This window comes from Drosophila gunungcola (assembly GCF_025200985.1).
Source record: "Drosophila gunungcola strain Sukarami chromosome 3L unlocalized genomic scaffold, Dgunungcola_SK_2 000003F, whole genome shotgun sequence".
Lineage (NCBI taxonomy): Eukaryota > Metazoa > Arthropoda > Insecta > Diptera > Drosophilidae > Drosophila > Drosophila gunungcola.
In genome coordinates, this window is record NW_026453179.1 from 5,267,882 (window position 1) to 5,275,820 (window position 7,939).

General features: G+C 36.8%; 1 protein-coding gene across 1 annotated transcript in view; it reads right to left on the reverse strand.

The window, feature by feature from the left end:
- Positions 1-7,939, reverse strand: part of LOC128258684 (trichohyalin) — a 47,103-nt gene extending 39,164 nt beyond the window's left edge. Inside the window, 1 exon segment of the mRNA XM_052990478.1 lies at positions 7,327-7,939. The gene's annotated coding sequence lies outside the window, so the exon portion shown is untranslated.

Genomic DNA, 7,939 nt, shown 5'->3' on the forward strand with positions numbered 1-7,939 from the left:
TTAACCATTCAAAAGTTTTTTATTTAATTAATATAAGTAACCTGCAAAATAATAAGTTTATAGAGAGTTATTGCTATATAATTCCCACCAAACATACTTAATATAATAAATATTTTGTTATTTTGACTTAATTCAATTTCATCCCAGGGTAGTGCCCCGAAATTTGCTGAGGTCAACTTAAAAAAAGTTCTCAAAATTGGTAAAATCATGCTTACCATTGGCATTACAACACATTCTTACAGCTCTGTACTTTGGTCCGTTACAGTGAAAGACATAAAAAAAAGACAGCGGAACGTTCGCAGAATGACACTTCAGTTTAATGAACCTGCGATTCGCGACAGTCTGGGCAGAACAAAAAACGAGTAGAGAGCCAAGCTGAACTCGAATGTCAAAGTCAGCGAATCCCAACAAGCGAACCCGGGGTCCCATTACCAGTACCCAAATCGTGGTAATTCCCGAGTCAACTCCACCCAACTGCGCATAATTAAGAGTAAAAACCGCAGAAAAGAAAACAATTTGTTGTCCGATGGAAGTTGTCAAGCGGTGGATCTGTGGTTCGTTGGTTGGTGCCATTTGCCTCCCTGTTGGCCAGATTGTGAGTATGTGCGTGTTCTACCGGTGCGAATCCTTGTTTCCTGGAGGGAGAGTTCCGCTTTCAATTCGGAAACAGAGCAGTCCCAAATCTAGGGGTTCGAGCTGGCCATCAAAAGCGCAGCTGGAAAGCCAAACATCGACTTAATTAGGGCCGGGACTCTGTTGCAGCTTCAAAAGAAAATATTGAATGAAAAGAGGAAATCTACTGCTGCTGCCGGGCTTAACCCCTATTAGGAACACCGTTCTTAAGCATCGGCTATAAATATAGCTTTATGTAAAAATATGTTTTGGATACAACAATAAAACCAACAGATGCAATTCTGCGTACAACTTATTTCAGTCTTCGGCAAACAAAAGTTTGTTCTACAATAATTAACAATTTAGTAATACGATTAATATGATTATCTGTTTAATAAAAAAATATCGATTTTGTTAGCTATATAAAATTAAAATGTATTGAAAATTTTGTACCGCAATATCGTTAGTCTAACTATGAAGTGGTTTATTGTAATCTTCATCTAATACGTTTTAATGAACTTTTAAGTGTGAATTAATACCAAAGAATATTATATTATTATATATAATAACAAAAAATGTTCCTACTTTTAGGGACTCAATTCCTGAAACCCAGCGAAGGGTTAATCAAAGTCTGGCAACGGGGCGTATACTCAATGGCGCAGCTCTTGACACAAAGGCTCACAAAGAGTGAAACTTTTCGGTGGGCGAGCCGTATAATAGGCCGCCGTTGAATGGCGCCCAGGTCAAGGCCGACCCACCGCCCCTGGTGCGCTGCCAGACAGGAAGCTGAGCAGCGGTACTTAGCCGCTAACCCCACGAACATCAAGTGCCAAAGCCAAACCGATCGATTAGATTGCCACCGATTTATAAGCAAAATGCAAACGGGAAAATGCGCTCGTAAAACATTCTTAGCAGCTAGAGAGCTGTCCCGGTGCGATGCTGTTCAATCAACGAAATTAAACCTATAGTCGACGCCGTCTGGTCGTCGATTTGCCAGCTAATGTCAACAATTTATAATGCATCGACATGACAGGCGTCGGTTCTCAAGCGCCAGCCCCATCGCCTCATCATAGAGCCAAGAAAAACTGTGATGAGCTGAGACAAGTTGAGCCGAGCCCACTTCACTTCGGGCATGTTGCCTTCTTAATGGCCGGCTGTTTGTTCACCAATTGATTTTTATTACAAAATATATGGCTTATAATTTGCCACAAAATAAATATTCAAATTTGTGAATTTTTCCATGTAATAGGGGGCACTAAAAAATTCCTAATGAATGAGTGCCGTCATCGAGTGAGATAAATGAAGAGGAAGCTGTGTGAATAAACAGTGTAAGATGATTTAGATTATGAGGAAAACACTTGAGCTAGAACAAGCGATCAATATAAGTTTATTTTGCATCTTATTTTTCAGAAAATAAACACTTAAGTTTAGTTTTTAATTTACATTTTTACTCAGATTGCTCATATGGGGAAAATCTAAATTAATTTAATTATATTACTGCTAAATAAAATACGAATTAATAAAAGTAAACCTGATATTGCAAATAAATTTTTGAATTTAATTATCTTTAATTTTTTTATAACCTTTTACTAATATTATACTAATTGATCTGAACAAGTCGAGCTGATAAGCTAAAAAAATTATATTGATGAACAAATGTTTTTCTAATAGATTTCTTTTGTATGTATATTTCGAGTCTGAAAAAAATAAATAACATCTTTGGAAAATTTTAATTTCTATCTTTCTTTATTCTCTGTAACTGGCAATAAAAAAATAAAATGTTTGTTGTATAGTGTTATTTATTTAAGAAATATAATAGAACAACCGATCTGGATAAGACTAGATTCTTCCAGATTTCTTCCGACGAAAAAATTGCACTAATTGCTAGAGCAATAAGAATAATTCCACCGATTCATAGCATTTGCCCGAATACTTTCCTTACCCGACCCATTTCAAAGTCAAGTGGCCCGCCTAAAATGCGCAAATTCCAAACTATTCAAAAATCCCATTAAGCCATTAGAATTCCCGATAAAGAACACATCGGTGGGTCCCAAAGGGAAAGCATAATATGTTTTCCATGTGCTCCAGTGACCGCTAATCTAATCTAGGCTTATCTATTTCTACATTTAGTGGCGTGGCGGAATGTGCCTGAGTTTGCTACACATGAAAATATGTTTTTAAGCGATCCCTTAGATGGCTAAGAATCAACTTTGGGGCTGGAGAAGGGGGAAAAGCACAGGTAAGTAGGTGGGTGAAGCTCAAGCAATTAGCAAAAATTGCAAATTAATAATCAAGTCTCGTGCGGATAACAAGGACAAAAGCTAACACACGACACCCACTTAATACAAGGTGGATATACAAGAGGGTTGTGGGTGGTGGCAAAGTGGGTGGAATGAGTGGGTGGCCCAAAAGCCATAACAATTTGCAAGCGTATGAAAAATGTATGCGGAGCAAACTTTAAATTCATTACACACACGCAAAGTCAGCAGCATTGAAAGAAGGTAGATGCACACACAAGAAATGTATCACCGAAATGTATCTATAGTTGGCTTTTTTCCATTAAAACACCATTATATTTCTAATATTAATGGAATATTCATATTAATCGCCAAAGCAACCAAAAATAGTTGGTTAAAAATATCGTTTATCTCAAATAGAAAACAAATAAATCCATGCTTTATAAAATTATATTAGTCTTTTTTAACTAAAACAAACATTGATTATATATATGTGTATATTTTCATTTTATACTTTACTTATATTAGTTTATTGTTTGCGTTTTATAAAGAGTTTATCTTCCCAGGACAAGATGAAAAAGAAGAGGTGAGATTATTTAATAAGAAACAATTAGAGACAAAGTATCTTAAAAATGGTGTGGAATACAAATTCCGAAAAAGGTAAGGGAATATATTTTTTCTGTGCAGAAAAAAGGGGAAAAAAGATGAGTAAACGAGGCAGGAGAAAGGTGACAACTTTTCCACATGATAGTGTATGGAACATGGACACGGGCAGGCCAAGCAGTTTGTTTAAACTGCGGTCGCTTGGCAGGATGTGGAAACACCACACCCACACATATGCATAAGCATTTTTGCTTGCGTGTGTGCTAGCACTTTCAATAAGTTCACACACAAACACACATAGTTACTCTTACCTCCTAAATGTGGGTGTACCTGCCCCAATCTCTTTGCTGGTAATTTGAAAAAATTTTCGTGCCTCGCTTCTATTTACGCTTTTATCTCAGTGGCACATTTACCAAAAAACCCCCTCTTTTTTGTACAATTTGTATTTCTTCATTTCTATTTGCTAGCTTTATCCGCTTTTTCTTCATTACGTTAGAGTGTCTTTTCTTTTTGTGTGAGTGCACTGGAAATTTTCAACTATTTAACAAACAAAATTTATTATGTTGTAATATCTGGATGAACTGGAAGATATTATGTAACTAATGCGACAAATAACTAAAATGATAAGTTTTTTTGATGCTCAATTTTCGTATTATATTGCAATCTCAAACTTTTTCAAGGACACCACAAAATTGCCGTTCTTGATTTAATACAATCTCCTTATCAAGGGTACAAAATAAAATATCAAACTTTAAAACAAATTAAATTTTTAAAAGTTTATATTTTTTGTTAAACTCAAAATAAATATCTTATTTTAAACTAAAATTTTTTTGTTTTATCCTAGTTGGATTTGAATTTTAAGCATGACAAACATTGTTTAAAATTCGTTGACTAAATTTTCTTTATGTGTGTTCGTGTTAACCTTGGGCAGGGCATTAAAACCGTGCCAAGTGTCAAAGCCAGGCCCCCGAGTTGGCCGAAAGCTGAGGAGCCGGACAACTGGACATTTATTGAAGGATCCACCTCCCCCAAGGCCCGTTTCATCGTCCCGCCTCTTTTGGCCACCTGAATCGTTGGCTGACTCATTTAAAATTCGCCAAGGTGTGCTCATGTGTGAGTGGGCCCGAAATCCAAGCTACTGGCCCATTTCTGTCCCTTTTTTCTTTCTTTCGGTCTAAATGCTCCAGCTTCCTCTTCTTTCTTAGCCGTTTCCCTCCGTTTCCGCCGACTTCCCCTTGTTCATATCTTTTTCTACCCTGGCTTTTTCGTGTTTATCTCACTGAACTGTTGCATTTTTTATACCATTTTATTTCATTTTTATTTTTATGCTCTGCCAAATGTTTTTTCTGTCTTTCTTTTCGGTCTTCTTACTTTTTTGTTATTCCTTTTATTTTTACCCGTCTCGGATTCTCACATCCCCTGTATACAAACACACTGAAGTTTATCATTTTTGTCTCAGTGGAGACTCAAATAGTGATCTAAGGAACTTTGATAGTTTCAATGGGATTTGAACAGCAAAAATTATTCATTGAAAAATGTAGTTCCATAAATTATGTTCAGTGTCATTGCAATAAGCTTTGCTTAAACATATTATATTAGTTGATAGGTTTTTAATCTGGTTAAAATTCAATTTCCATATTGCTCATTATAGCCGAATACGTCCTCAATTATGTTAAAACACTCTATCCACATATTTCGGTTGAAAATGAATTAGCTTATTTAATTCATCAAAAAGCTGAAATTGGTAAAGCTCATGTCAACTGCAAGAATGTATAAGCCACAAAATTGGCTTCAATGTTTACTATATTTTTAAGTCAATTTATAATCAATATAATTGCTATTAAATAAACATTTTAGCCAATAAGCTTTTATACTAATCCCTCTGCTGTTTTTGCCAAAAAAAAACCTGATAATAAGCCCATTTTGCTTATATTACCAGGGTAATAGCATTTCGACTAATTCCACTTGCAAACTCCAATGTCCTCTACCACAGACATAGCCTTTTGTGCTGGCTAATGTCTATTTTCTTGTATTTCGGTTTCTTTTTCTGCATTTCGGCATTTTATGATATCCCAGCGCGCATTCTGTCGTTTTTGAGTGCAGGGCTTTGTTTTCCTTTTTCTGCGGTATATTTCTCTTGTTCCCGCCTTACTTTTCATTTTTTGCTGAAGAAAGCAATGTATTTTTAGTGGATTCTGCTAAACGTCTAAAAATATGCGCCATGTCGAGCACCTGAGTGGCATAGAGCGGGAAAAAGCATGAGAGGGGAAGCGACTCGCTTTTTTATTTATGACCCTCGAAAAGCGATTCGTGCATTTGGCTTAAATCTCCCAGGAGCAGTCTGCTCCGCTGAAGGTCATCGTTGGACACGTACCCCTGCTTAAAAAAAAAAAAAAAAAAATAAAACCAAATCGATGTTAACGATTATTATTTCTTGGCTTGTGGAAGTTGTCGGCTTAGTCACACTCACTCACTCACTCGAATCGACGACTTATGAATATGAAATGCATTCGCACGGCTGGGGAAAAATACAAAAAACAATTTGCAAAATATACTTGTGATTGACAAAAGTGTGGCAAGGACATTTAGCGAGCGAGCAGCTCTGACGACATTGCCACATTAACGATAATTGATTACCAAGACTGACCACCGCCCCAAATCCAGTGCCCAATGCCCATTGCCCATTGCCATTGCCTTGTGACAGCTCATTAATAAGCGGATTTGGCCCTTCGCAGAGCATGTCCTTTGGCCTTCGCTTTGTGTTGACGAGCTAATCTACTGCATAAATCTACAGTTTTGTTAACAATCCCAACGAGAGCTCAGATACCAAAAGCGGTAATAAAAAGGGCACAAAAGTGGCGGCCAAAGGCAACCAAATGCACGGCAAAAAAATATCAACAAAGATTGGTAATCAAACAAATTAGCTACCATCTCCGGTTTATCATTGTGACATTTCATAATACCGGTAAAAGTATTTTTAGCAAATCAAATTTAAAAGGTTGCTAAACATTTCTTTTTTCGTGAATTAAGACTATCTAATCTATCAGTTCACTCTCATGTTATATACATTTTTCTTATCTGTCTGACATAAATACCAGTTATAGAATTTTTTTTTTTAATTAACATGTAATAAAGAATGTTATTTAATGAAATAAACAACATATTACAATATTGTTATAAAGTTCAATGATGTCACTTTGTCGTGTTTCCTGATAGATTTGACCTTTTTCGAATATCTTAAGTAAAAAATATTTTAACGTACCCTATCCGAAAACATGTTATTTTTTACAAAATTACACTATTTACTGTTATTTATATTATTATTAATAAAAAAAACAAGTTTAAATTCTAATAAATTAAATTTTAGCTTTTGGCTTATAAAAACGTTACTGATAAACTTTATTCACTGCACTGATTTGCAGGCCAAACAATCAAGCCAAGTGATAATAGAGAAATCATTAGAAATCATGATTGATGAATTCGGTTCGCACTGATAAGCCTCAAATTGTTATATTAGCAAAAACTGATATGAAAACTGTGCACATGTGCACCTGCCCCACTTATATGTTTTTCTCTGTGTAGCAATCAAGGGGTCAGAGGTGAGCCGAGGGTCGTGGGAGTGGCAACATCATTGGGGCAGGTCTCGGCACTTAATTAGAATTGCGCCCGAACAGAATAGAATAGAACAGAACGCGAGAGTGGGATAATTTATGCAGCCAAAGGAAATGGACAAGCACAAAAATATATATTCGCATCGGGTTATGCAAATATCGCCAGAATATCCAGAAATCGAATCGAAAATCGTTCGAGTTAATTGTACCACTTCTTGTTTGATTTTCACTTAGCCCGTCTTTTTCACCGGCGAGCCACTTACCTTTCTTAGATGTTCGCAAACAATTTGAAATGCAAATAGGCAGAACTCCCTGCTTTCCAAGCTCACTTCACGATGGCCCGTTGCCAAAATATATATATATATATATACTCGTATATAGATTTCTTTCGGTTTCCGCAAGTGACAGACTGTCCGTTTTCGCGAACACACGGTAAATATTGAAACTTGATATGTATTTTGGGCCCAAAATCAAGCCAATTAGCGCGATTTTTGCAGGGGGGAAAATAACACACGGATTCGGTTTCGCTTTAGGAGTTGGCGGAATAGCAATAGGAATCGGTATCAGAATCGGAGAAGGTGTCAGGCTAATCTAACCGGCACGACCGAAATTTCACCTGCAGCAACACCTGCCAAGAAGCACTTGCAGCTAATTGTAAGTAGCACTGGCGAGCATCGGCGAAAATCAAACAATCGCACTTGTTGTTGCCCAGAGTCGTTCGGAGTTTAAGTCTCAGATGGTGTTTTGGTTCGTTGTTAGCCAACCACTTCTAACGGCCAAGAGATTCGGATGCCGGCAGTTTGAAGACTGCTTCGTTGGAAAACGCGTCTGTTCGCCACGAACGGAAAATTGCGACTGGCAAAACGCGAAAGCAAA